Genomic DNA, 13,937 nt, shown 5'->3' with positions numbered 1-13,937 from the left:
AGATATAACCACTTAGCAGGCAGATGCACACTTAGGGGTCAGCCTCCAATGTTGTAATTTGTTCTAATGAGACCATTTTCACATAATCCCATTAGAAGTCTCACAGTGAAGGTGATCACATGCAATCTAACACTGGTGGGGCTCATTTGTTAGACTTTGGCCGACTGGATCAGGTGCAGTGTGGGCAATGAGGAGCCACTGCAGGAAAAAACTAAATAGTAAGCCATGTGGTAACCATATGCTTTGTGGATGCTGGTGAGGAATGCAACAAAGACATGGCGAGAGAAGCAGAGGAAGCTTGTCAATGTAAATAAAGCAATCCTGTAAATCACACTGAAAACGTCCTGCTTTACAAGCTAAACGTGCATTCATATCATATTCCCCCCAAAAAAGCAACATCCACTCAAATGACTGCAAACTGTGGGACTAAATCTAGGAGAACATTTATCCGTACGCCTCTTTATTTTCTCAGAGCATACTTTATGGCTTGCGGGTGCACATTATATCACTGACGCCACATCACACCATCTCCAGCCTTCAGATGGCAAAGCATTAGGAGGGCAGTTGCATCCGCTGATCTGTGCCAACATCAGTTAATCTGATGAACCCAGCTGAACTATATTTAGGCTTGGCATGCTGTGGACGGCCAATAAGTGAATGTAAATTTGAACCTGGAGCATTTCCTGAGTTATGCTATGTACTAACTGCGGCTTGCATTCACCTAAATACTTCTCTTATTCACCCTGCAGAAAGTTGGCCAACATATCGTTTGCAGAAAATGGGCCGTTATCATTTCCATTTCGGCAGTGTGCTATGAGGGGATAAGAGGAGTCTACTATTTATCTAGCATGGTCACACGGGTCACTCACAAACAGCAACTAAAACATTCATGTCATACAAATGATGCCTCTTCTTTTCTTATGAATAGTTCAGCTGTGACTCTGTCCGATGGGTAAACGAGCCGGTCCGACTGCTCTCTACATCTGGAGTGAGACTGTACAATGACAAGAGGAAAAAAAAGAAAAGAAAAGAAAAAAACCCTGTGTTTTCTAGAACATCAGCAGGAGGCTGCAGGCGGGGCAACATCAAGCAGTAAAACATTTCCCCGGTTAAAAACTTGCCTGCAGTTGCTAAGGTCAGTGTACTGGAAGACCGACTCCTTCAACATCCAATATACACAATTTATCTTGGGCAGTCTCTGAAAGGGATTCTTGTATTTTGCTCTCAACCGTTTGCCAGGCGCTGGTTTTTGACCTGTGAAGGGTGGAGTTTTCGGCACACCTACAGGTAGTATATCCTGATAGGACACATTCCCATCTCTGGCTGGGGCACCACTGCAGAAAGTGTCTGCGTAAGGTCTCATGAATCAGGAAACACACACTTAGAACTGCAAACTTAGATCCCAAAAAGCCCCGACCTGTAAAGGCATGGACTTTAACAGACCTCTGAGGGTGTGCCTAATGCTGCCTAATGTAAGCCACCCACTAAAGGTTTATATTCAAACTTCAGGCCTTTGCCGAAACCTTGCAAAATAACCTACCTACAGCATTCTCATTTAAAAACAACTGCACAGAGACTTCAGTGTGAACAGCCTTTGGTCCTGAAATAACTTGTATTTACAGAAAGATGTAGTGATCCGAATGTGACACTGACCTTATTGTTTTTTTATTTTGCTCGAAGTTGGTCTAAAAAAGTAGGGTCATCTCATATTCTGCATTAACCGACTGCTACTACAGTGCCGGATGTTGTGGTTACACAGCTCGAACCCCACCCCAAAAATGTCAAACAAAACCATCTATTTATAAATGTTGACAAATGGCTGTTTAATTCCACATATTTTTAAAAGAGAAAATAAGTCATAAGTCTCCATAAAAACTAAATTTAGCCTGCAAAACCTTTTGCTAAATAAAAGGAACTGTCTTGTTTTAACAGATTTGTGGACTTTTCGTCAATGAATAATAAAGCTATATTCAAATTAGAAATGAAAAGAAATGCCACAGCTGTTTTTACCCAATTTGTTTAAGTAAACTTTACGAATGTGCATCAAATTACCATGATTGTGGGATACACCAATGCCACAAATCCATTAAACAGCTCACAAAGGTACACCATGTGTGATGGTCCTCGTGTGCTTGAAGGAACCGAACATACGTCTTCAGAAAAAGCCTTTTGCGTCGACTGACAGAGAAGAAACAAATAACAAGAGACTACCAGCAGATTTCAGACCATTTCGGCTCTACTGAGATGACATTTCCTTGAGAAATGCTGAGGAGTGAAGGCTACTCTTCTAATGCAGGAAAAGAGCTCAGTCCTTTGCTATGTGATGATGCTGATACATTTTTGACGCTTCCAGGCACGAAGCAAAAAACCAAAACGTATTAGAGCACCAAAACAAACCGCCAGTGATTCTTTTTTTTTTTTTTTAAGAAAAAGGGGTCCTGGAAGTGATTGTGTCGGCAGAGCTCTGATCTTAACATGATCAGGATTACATGGAGAAACTGAAGGATAGGAGCTCGTCTGTACCACACATCTCCTCATGCGGCTTTGAAGGTAAAGACTGGTCACACCAAACACTGATTTCTCCCTCGCATTAAGTGATAAAAAAAATAAAACCAACACAACTGCACATTTTCCTCCTCGCACCAGCTTCAAGTCTTTGCACTCTGCTGTCAATGGAAAAGTCACCATTACATTTCGTGAAGTGGAAATAATCTAAAAAGTCTCTGCTTGGACGAAGCTGCATGAGAGAACTTCCAAGCAGCAGTGTCTGGCAGCACCAGAAGGCTACAGTTCACAGCTTGCCACTGTCTGTCTACATTTGCCCCGGGTTAGCAGACAGTTCTGATGTCACCCCTTCACATATCTCCCTCCACCCATTCAATCTGTCTCAGTATGACTGGTCACACATCACATTAATGAATCTGCTAATTAGAGGCGCTAATGGAAACTCACTGCAGTTGTAAAACGCTTGGCAGACTTTGTGTGAGGGCGCTACATCTGTAACAATTAACCCAAAGCAAAGATTTCAATGGTTTTCCAAAGGAATAGATGAGAAAGTCAAGTGATCGACTGAAATGTCAAATCGCTGTTTAGAAATAAAAATGAACACATGCGTGGAACGAGCTGCTCGTTCTTTCGCCTCTCACTCTCGCTACAGAAAAACAGACAACACGTAGATTTGTGCTTTCTTCCAGTGACAACGTTTATATTTTAGAAAACCTGTCATCTGGCAAATGGTGATGGAAATAGCTGCGAGCCGAACAAGCAGCTGCCTCTGTCCTCAAGAGCTGTGCCTAAGTGTGTTGGACATCAAGAATCTAATGAAAAGGCAGCCGTGTGTGGTGTAAAGTGACAGGTCTGTAGAGTTGGACAGAGATTAAACACCAAAGCCAGGAGGGAGGGAGGGGGGGGGGGGATAGAGAGAGACAGAGACAGAGAGAGAGAGAGAGAGAGAGAGAGAGAGAGAGAGAGAGAGAGAGAGAGAGAGAGAGAGAGAGAGAGAGAGAGAGAGAGAGAGAGAGAGAGAGAGAGAGAGAGAGAGAGAGAGAGAGAGAGAGAGAGAGAGAGAGAGAGAGAGAGAGAGAGAGAGAGAGAGCGAGCATATGCAACATCCAGCCTGCCTCTCCCATAGACGTGGATCAATACAGATACGTGCACGCACTGCAGGTAAGCAACATCTTGCCTGGTGTAAGTTCCCCCTGAAGAAAATGTCCCAAAAATCAATCTTTGTCCATCACTGTGAACATAAGCGGTAAAACCCACAAGCAATTTCTACAACTCTCCATTGTCTTCAAGGCTGCGGACGGCAGGTATCGACACGGACCTGGGCATTTCCAAAGTTATGTCTTCATTTCTTTGTTCGATACCAAATCTTATATTTAACTGGGACTTCGGGGGCTTTGTTGCCATGGATACGGACAGTATCCAATGTCAGACATGGTAAATTTCGAAAGGGAATGTGGTTACCCTGGAAACAGCCACATGAGTGAGCTGAAGCCTCCGAGGTACAGAAAAAATAAAAAGAAAAAGAAAAAAAAAATCGTTCAATAAGAGACAGAACGATGACATTCATTAAATTCTTTTTAAGTGCCTCAACAGACCTTTTGGATGCTAAACAGGAGGACTGAATAATTTCTGGATATCGTCCAGAAACCGTGCGGACACCGATGGTGACCACACAGGCCGAGATGATGACAAAAGGCAGGGACGAACCAAACGACTGTCAGGACCGTCTTTACTGAGGGTCATTCTGTCTTCATGATAAATAATGCATGGTGTGTCAATACACACATCCATCAGCCAAAATATTATGACCACTAACACAGAAAGTGAATTACATTGATATCAATAACACACAAGTGAGTGTAGCGATATATCAGGCAGCACGAGAACATTCAGTTCATAAAGTTGATGAGTCAGAAGCTAGAAAATGGACAAGTGGAAGGATTTGGTTGAATTTATGAGTCAGGGCATCTCTAAATCAGCAGCTGGGTGTTTCCAGTCTGCAGTATTCAGTTTCTATGAAAAGTGGCTAGAGGAAGGAAAAGCTGTGAACCAGTGAGAGAGTCGTGAAAATCCAAGGGTCATTGATGTAATTAGTGAGGGTGAAAGCTGCGATCCAATCCAGAAATCAAATTTCAGTTAAAGCTAATTCTGATTAAAATAACTTGGAAACAGATTACATCACCATTTGTTGTGTATATGGCTGCACAGTCACAGTCAGGGTACCAATGTTAACACCACAAATGAGCATGTGAGCATCAGAACTGGATCAAGACGCAAGGGAAGACGGCGGACCTGTTTCAAAACAGGTCCACAAAAATCTTTTGAAATAACTTGACTTATCAACATACTGATATACAACTGCACAAGAAAATTTAAGATTTTGTATTAATAATAATAATAATAATAATAATAATAATAATATATTTAAAGGCTTTTTAAAACGAGGTCAAGGCTCAAGGTCACTTCACAAAAGGAACTGTGATGGGTTCTTTCAGTACAGTATTTTTCCCTGCCACAAAGTGAAAACGGTTGGAGGAGCACAATGATGAGTTTTTGATCCAAAGTACAATTGAGTATCTGGGGCATATAATGGACACACATCGGAGGACCCATTTTGGGGTCCTGCAGGACATCAGAGATCTGCCGTTATCTTCTTGGTGCCAGACGCCACAGCACACGTTCAGAGATCACATTTTATTAACAAAGTGTAAAGTTTCAAACCCACTTGAACATTTGATACTGAAGCCATTAGTGACCGGTGGTGACGGCACCGATAATCAACTTGACCTGAAGTCAGACGAGCTCTAAAAAGTCCACTCACCTCCGATTTTCTCTGTAAACTCCACAATCAAATACATATCCAAACAGGCAGAGCAGAAAATGCAAAAATAAACTCATCTCGGAGTGACTGTCAAAACTCTTCGAATCAGCTGATATCTCAGGAGCAAACTACCAGACTAAAATAGACTTTAAAGACAAGGTGAGACACGACGGCGCTTTGCCAGCTTGCACTGATAAATACTTGATTTCCTAAACTCTGTATAATGTGGCTGCAATAAATCTATGACAGCCAACTCCTCTGGCACATCGCACAATGATATATGGTTGACACGTCCTGAGGAGATATTGGCGCATGTCACAGTTAGGCCAACAGTAGCATAATGCACACTGAGTAATGACTTCAATCAGAAGATGGATTTGAGCACTTGGGGAGCAATAAGCAGCGTGACACAATGAAAAAAACTTAATGGTGACTTCATATTTACATAGGGAAGCTAAATGGTTTATACATTCATTGCACTAAAAGAATCGTTAGGTCATTAAAAGTTTATTTTGCCATGGTTGAGTTCATCACTCAAATGCATTTATTTCACGTTGAACTATAATTTCTAAGCTCATCAATATTCATCTAATTCACCATTCTTTAAACTGAAGTTACTTCGAGTCATAAAATATAATAAGAGCAAATCTCACCATCCCTTCGCATTGCAAGTACAATGTGTCCAGGTTCGGAATATTGTTTTAAAAAGAATTTCTTTTCCAACCAAATATTTGCACAAACAGTGCATTTGCCTATCAGAATAGAACATCAGGTTTTTCCAGCAAGTTTTTTTTTCTTCCTTTTCCTGCAGTTCCTTTGATGAAATAGTAACTCAAATTTGAGGCCCCCATAACTAACCGCTCCTTCTAAGTATAGACGAAGAGCATTGATACGCTCTCGCAACATTCTTGTGACATTCTTGTCTGTGAAAAATGCTTTGAGAAATACTGGCCTAAGCTGGTTATATTAAAACCAACCCTGGAGAAAATGTGCAGACAAAGACCAGCATTATACTCCATCCCCGACACGCCTGCATTTAACCCTGGGTGGTCAATTCAAGGCAGTTGATTAAAGTTGACATTAGTGATTATTTTTCAGGGCGGCTTTTTTAAAGTCGAAGGGAAGACAACAAAAACAAAATACAGTTGGTTTGGAATCCACCTCGGTACCTGGTCATTTTGTGGTTCATACAATCGCTTTGTTATTTTTGACTTTAAAAGAGGAAGTAGTTGTTATTTGTTTCACAAGAATGATCAGAATATATCAGCTGAGTTTGGAATGCGGATAAAAACAATAAAAGCTAAATTTTGCATTTTGGATCCACTGACCTGACAGTGATGTACCATCTATGAGAAATCCAGTCACAGCTAATGTGGCAACAGAAAGAACACCGTTATTTGGGAGTAAAAATCCCAAAGCACAAAGACAATGTGTTTGTATTTACCACAAATAATACCGTTATCGCAATGTTTTACAACATTATCACATATTGTATGTTCACCTAATACCATGCAGTCCCAGTAGCAATTAACGTTTTCAAGTTTAAAAAATGAGTCTTTTGTGAACCTCATGTCTTCTATTAGCAACATTCCCAAATGCTGACAAAAAGAAATGCATGATATCATAACTCTCATAATCAACCCCCTCCCATTTATTTCCATCATACACCTTAAGTTTACAAATTGGCAACAACTAACGGTTATATTCATGTAGGATAGGAGTTGGTTTAGAGTACCTTAATGTCAATAATGCTTATCTTCTGATTGGACAGCTGCAGGTTGTCTTCTATATCTATGCTTGCGGCTGGGAGGCATACATAAGCACATTTCTTTGACCTCATAAATGAAGGGAAATCTGAGGTTTTATTTACAGACAGTTGTTGGATACAGACCGTCTGCATTGTCCTACGCACTGGTGACGTCGACAATACTGACACATCGTCTCGATGTCTTTAAGAACTAATAAAATCACGTCATAGTGTCATGTCATTGTATGAAAACAATATGTGAGAAATACAGCAGAAGGCTCAACAGAACTGAAATATTTACATCTGCACGTACTTCTTTAATAGGATGGGTTTCACTATTTCACCTTTATATCAATGCTGACAAGCAAATATGACAATCATGAAATTTGAACCAAATATCTGTCGCCGGTGCCCAGCACCATGCTAAGACCTGCTCGTAAAATCACTTCTGTGCAATGGTGGGACTGAATACCACAGGTAATCTCCCTACCTTAAAAGAAACTCCTGAAGCTTTTCTACTGATTTGCTTCTCAAAGGGTGCACTAATCTCAACAATAATCCAGTACAGATTACGGTTATCACATTACCCATCAAATCCTCTTACGATGCCAAGCAGTTTTTCAAAACTCAGCTGGGAGTTAAGCTTCGGGGGACTTTCATCTCGGCTTGATGTGACCACGTGGCGCTCGCCACACTCTGTATCCGTCACTGACCGTCCATTCAAAGTCACCTGGGATAAACCCTCGCTCAATGTCCAATGATCGACACAAAAACCCCTCAATGCATACAGAATGTGGGCTGCAATATTCTTCCCTGCTGAGATAATAGCAACACCGATTTAGTACAAAACAGCAGCACAGTTTGAAAAGTACGTAACGTTGTGTTAAAATGCATTTCAAGCACTTGGCTTTGTACCCTTTCGCTCCAAAGTCTCATTACTCATCTGGGCAACATGGATATGAGGCTTTGTCGGGCTTGCCTTTTATTACATTTTGATTGCTTTTGATGGCAGACAAGGGCAGAATAAGAGCCTTCTCTTAGCTGTAGGCCAAGTGATTTTACAACGAAACAAGCGACCATGACAAGCTTTTGCACATTGTTCTATTTTAGCCCAGGCTGTTTCATGAAATTGTGATTTACTGCCACGTTCCAAACAAATGTCCATTGCACATGGCACAGCGCTGGTCAGTTATGCTTTGGCGAACCCTCCTAATCTGTAAACGTGACGTTTCCACATGTGTGGCGCTCTCAGCTACCACGAGGGAAAAGGGAGGAGGAGAGGCTAGATGAAGGATCTGTGACGAAGAGCGGGCGTGGGGTTGATTAAAGGCTTGAGGACAGTCACGGAGCGGATTCCCACAGTGGAACAGAAAACAAACAGCTCGACATGACACCTGGTTGCAATAAGCCTCAGTGACAGACAGAGCAGACAACGGCAATAATGTCTCTGATGAACAAAGCTACATCCAAAACGTCCACTTCTGAAATGACCAACGTGGCCAAACCATTGAGAAAGAGAACTCCTGTTTGCTCCTGTTTGCTCTTTTGTGCTTCTATTTGTAAATGTTGATTTTGCCTGTTTAACCGAGTGGAGGCCAGCTACTCTAAAAGCTCCTACATACTGGTATTATATTAGCAATCTTGTAAGTTTGACACCTGATACAATGCACGTGATTAAGTCAAGGAAACTCCACTGACTCAGGGGCTACGATGGCAACAACGTGCAACAATATAACAAGAAGCACAATTACACCCAGACACTCCAAATGAAATAAATCAAGCTTAGCGAATACAGTGGCTCTGGTTACTTGACAATGTTTTCAAGTGAAAACACAAAACCCTTGTCGTGTAAAGGAACACCCAAAACGCACCAACAGTGGTTGAAACCTCTGAAAAGGCAACTTTTTGAAAATGACTCCCAAGGTGGAACTTTCAGGAAACGTTCCGACTCCATCTCTGTGCCAACGGAGCTTTTAGAAAACGCTGCTCCTACGCATGTGCACCACGGATACAGTAAATAGTTCTCGCCATTATAAATGTTGAGCGTATTGTTCTCTGCATATGTGTGTGGTTTCATACCCAAAACAACCAACAGCAGCCACTAGTGGCCCAACATGAAAACTACATCTATCATATTAATGTAATATATATATATAGTATAATATAAGTGTTTCTGTCATTTTCGATTTCAAACTGTAGTAACCTTTCTGAAACAAAAATACAAAGGCACTGTGTTTTCACTTGCAACGTCATGCAAATGGGGTCACAGTCAAAGAGCGTTTCAGTTCAGGGAAAAGGTTCAAGATAGAAGTACACTGTGGATATCTTCTAGTGTTACGGTTAATGGGAATACGCAAACTATCATTTGGGTGCATTTTAACATTGTGACATTTCTGAATTGCTCTTGCTTTGTTTTTTTCCCAACTTTCTTTCGTTGACAAAAAGGTCGTCAGTGTACACCCGCCTTCCCTCTGGAATAGGACTGAGCTATTAGACAGCTTGGCCTGAGAAGAATGTATGTCAATCCTTGAGAGACCACGTCTACCATGGGTGTGACCGTTCAAAAATACTGTTTCGTGGGTCTTGGAGGGAGGGGTGGAGTCGCGAGGGTTTTAAGTTCGGGGGTCCTGTTTCCTGTTCAATCTGACTTTGTTTTTATGTTGATATTTGTATTATGTTCATTGTGGTATATCAGAAATGGGCATTGTATATGTTTATACTGTATTGTTGTACACTCCATGGGCCAATAAACAATTATTGAAAAATATATATACTGTTTCACAATAGTTTGTTTTTTGACAAAAAAACAAAGATCATCTGCTCTTCTTCACTGAATTGAAGTTTCAGGTGTGGACCAGCAGAAGAAAGGGCGTGTTTGCTAAAAGGGTCTTGAGAGCTATTGTATTTCTGAAGGAGCAGCTATACATGGCCTGCAGGTGTGCATAAAGTGGCCTCTCTCTCTTTCACTGGGTCTTCTATTATCAAACCTGTGGACAAACAATAACCATGCTGGGAGAAACTGGTATTACTTCATTCCTACGTCAAGGGAGATTTCTTTTCAACAAACAGTGATAAGTAACTTCTCATGCAGAGGGGCAACATTTCTACAAAGCCCATTGCTGGTATGTCACATGAAAATGCTTTTCTTTTCTTCATGGAGTTCTCGAGTAAATGAGCATAGAAACAGTAAAAACCCAGGCGTTATGATGTTATCTTTAGAGAGGATTTACCTGGGCCTTCCTCTTTCACAGTAAAGTTTAATCACATTTACAAAAAACTGCTGAACTCACTGAGAATCTTTATCGCATCGTAAAAAAAAATATATTCAGCCTGCCAGCACATTTCCAGGTGACCTTCCTCTCCATTCTGTCAAACTCAAGACTCGTCCCAACACCAGATGCGGAGGCAGAAGAGCTGCAAACAACCTCAATAACTCCATTACCCATACCTAGAGGACCACAAATGGACAACATCTGAATGACATCATGACCGTTGTTTTCTGTAATTTATATATATAAAAAAAATACATTCATAAAAAACTTTACATACTGTGCCTTTATAGAGTCTAAATTACAAATGCTGCATCTAAAAAGAATGATATGGAAACCTTTTTTTTTATTTTATCCCAGTAGTGATCCAACATGTGAAACTAGCATCTATTTTACATTTTCCACAAATTAATAAAGTACTTCAAGCCTTTTTTTGTTCCAACCTTTTGAAATATTACTTTTAACTCACGGAAATCCAACATACGGCACCTCAAAATACTACAATATATCATACGATCAGATGTTTTGTCATATTTTCTTAGCCAGACGGCCTAATTGTAACAATTAAAATCTATAAATACTACCATTATATTTCACAGGGCATAGGTGTAAAACTAATTGCATTATTTTAGATGCACCTATACCTGGATTTCAAAACTTCATCATACCATCAAGAGATTTGAGGGATTTCCATCCGAGTCAACTTCAATTGGTAGAAACCAATTTGACCAGTTTATACATCAAAACTATAATGTGGAATTTATAACAGCATTATTTGTAAACATCCACTTGTCATAGTGGCTCTCATGTTTCTCCAAATCAAATCAGGATTCAGTAGACAACTGAAAAGTAGAGAAACGCTGCAGTGACTTTCGCAAAAACTTGTAATGCCTACTACTCTTCTGGTCCAATATGCAGTAACGTGTAAAAACTACCAGTAGGCTGGAATTAGGAGACTGAAGAGAAGAACAAATCATCTTTAGCCGCTTTAAAGGAGATGAATGACTGGCGACTGGATCTTGAGCTCTCTTGTTGCACAGCGTGGCGATTTCTTTCCACTGAATTAATCCTGTCAGACAGCATCCACTCCCCAACAGTGTGCTGCTCCAACAGGCTCCATAAATAAAACCGTTACAGCTTTTACAGAGGGATATAAATTAGATGTAACTAAACATGCACGGCGTTTAAATCACAGCCTCACACTCTTTTCTTGGGCCACTGAAATAAGCAAAAAGCCTACATAGGCCTGCATCACGTAATGTGCTGCTCTCATTAATATAATGCAGCTCTGGAATTCAGCCGTTTCTAATCAAGGCGTTTGTTTGAATCAGCAAAAAAAATTGTGAAGACACCAGAGGACGGATGGTCATTGAAAACAAATCATGATAAAAATGAGAGTAAGTGTAATTTGAAAGTCATTTGTATTGTATTTAAACGTTATATGGTAGAGACAAATTAAACGATAAAAGCAGCTATTGAGGAAAATAGGACCATGGCTATGTGTGAAGAACTAGAGAACCTTTTCAAGTAAAAGCCTGTGTCCACTCAGCAGAATAAGTGGAGAAAAAAAACCTGCCATAATCTGGTTGATTATATAATCAACCAGATTAACCTGCAAAGAACAACAACTGTTGCTGCTAACCTGCTAGCCACACTCAGAACAACAGACATCATTTACCCAGACACTGTGAACCCGCCTGATCTGAAAAGGTATTGTTACTCATCACTATGACGTTACGAGATATGTTTTTGGACTTCTGCTCAAAATCGTTTTCGTTTCATCACCAAACTTTCACATGATTGGCACTTTGATGACGTTTTTGGCAGAGCTTTGAGGCTTTTCACGTGAAAACGGAAAACTTTCGTCACGTTTTCTGTGTCCGTTTACACAACAACAGCGCTCAGAGCCACTGAAAACACAACTATTTGAAAACGGATCACAAGGAGGAATTTAAATGCTCTGACTTTGCGTCCATGGAATCGTGGCTGGTGTAAATGCTTCTACTGCACCTGCGCAAGTAGATCAGCAAGAACATCAATGGCAGACTCCAGTATCGTGACTCCCGGTCCACCTGCTCCTGGGACTTGGTGGTTTTATAGTCGAGAGGCAACCGACTTTGCAATCTGTCCATGCAAATGTCCGTGTACCCGTCATTGTTAATGTTTATATTGTATTGTGTTCTGTGCAAATGTGTGTAGTTTCATTAGAAAAATAACCGACAGAGCCAACTTGTGGCCTGGCATGTCAACTACAACATTTCTAGCATTTCTGCCATTTCCATGTAAAGGACGGACCTCGTTTTCAAAATATTGTCGTGTAAATGAGAAATGTTTTTATATCAATGACCAATGCGTTTTCACTTAAAACATCATGTAAACAAGGCCTCAGTCTTCCTTTTGAAATCTTTAATGGAATGGAACCAAATGATAACCTGCAGATTACTGCATGGTTAAAAGTCTCTTGTACTACTGCAGCATTTAAAGTCACTTGAAGATTGCGACTAAAGGCTTTCAAATGGCTTTTAATACACACAATATCTTCTGGGACATTTTTATATATATTTTTTTAATACATACCAATAAACCCTTCTAAATCTGGCCTATTTTCTGAGCGTTTTCCTTGTTGTTGTTTTAGACTATCCCGTTGAGTTTATCAAACAATACATGCAGGAAAACTGGTATAGATAAACTCACACACGCAACAAGTCATCAAGGTTATGGCTCCTCTTTGCAGAGCACTTCCTGCTGGATGGTAAACAGTTTACATTTGCCCACAGTGGCGGGGTAAAGTTATCTCAAATGCGTAGAAATTAGACAAAGAGTCTGTCCACAGACGGCACGGACATGGAAGTGTCTGTCTTGCAGCAATGTCTAAATATCTCAATGCCAGTTTTATGCACGTTAAACTTGACTTCCTCTCGTGTCAGATCAATAAGGCTGATTCAGCTTAATGTCACAGCATGATACCATTACTGACCGTCTCTTCCATCCTGCAGTTTGGCTCACTCCAAATATTACAAAACTCAAAAGTGTTTTTTCTTTCTCTTGACCCAAGACTGTTCCAGAGCACCCCTTCAAACATCTGCCGGGGTGAACCTTTATGGCACATGAGGGAACCGATGCAACATGTGCAACAACAGTCCACACGGACGTCTGTGGGAGGGGGCCAGCAACAGAATAATAAACAGACCAAAGTCTGTCGGGCTCTAACAGGCTTTATTGTGCATGGTTGAGTGCCCCTTAGACAGAGACAAAAGAAAACAAGCAAGAAAAAAAAAGAAAAAATGAAATAAGAGATATAGAAAGATTTTTGGCTGATGTGCTCTACACGTCTCCGGCCCTAAAACGCACACCATCTGTCCACTCTGTGTGGACCACACAAATCAGACGAATGTAGGCGAAGACACTGTGGCTTTGGTTTACCAGTCACTAACTGAGTCAACGCTAACCTTCAAAACTTTCACTGTATAGCAGGAAACAAAACTCATTATAAAATCAGTCTCGTAAAATGATCGGATCAAACCAAACACTCGAGACGTTTTCATTAACTTTAGTGTTTATATTTATCACGAATCACATCGTTATTACAATCCTC

The 13,937-nt window shown here is 40.6% G+C and overlaps 1 protein-coding gene across 4 annotated transcripts in view; it reads right to left on the bottom strand.

The window, feature by feature from the left end:
• The window catches only part of zdhhc14 (zDHHC palmitoyltransferase 14), a 54,605-nt gene that overhangs the window by 36,200 nt on the left and 4,468 nt on the right, over positions 1-13,937 (bottom strand). The window lies entirely within an intron of this gene.

This window comes from Lipophrys pholis (assembly GCF_963383615.2).
Source record: "Lipophrys pholis genome assembly, chromosome: 14".
Classification (NCBI taxonomy): domain Eukaryota; kingdom Metazoa; phylum Chordata; class Actinopteri; order Blenniiformes; family Blenniidae; genus Lipophrys; species Lipophrys pholis.
Note: the sequence above shows the minus strand (reverse complement) of the source record. Positions and strands in the feature narration are given on the sequence as shown.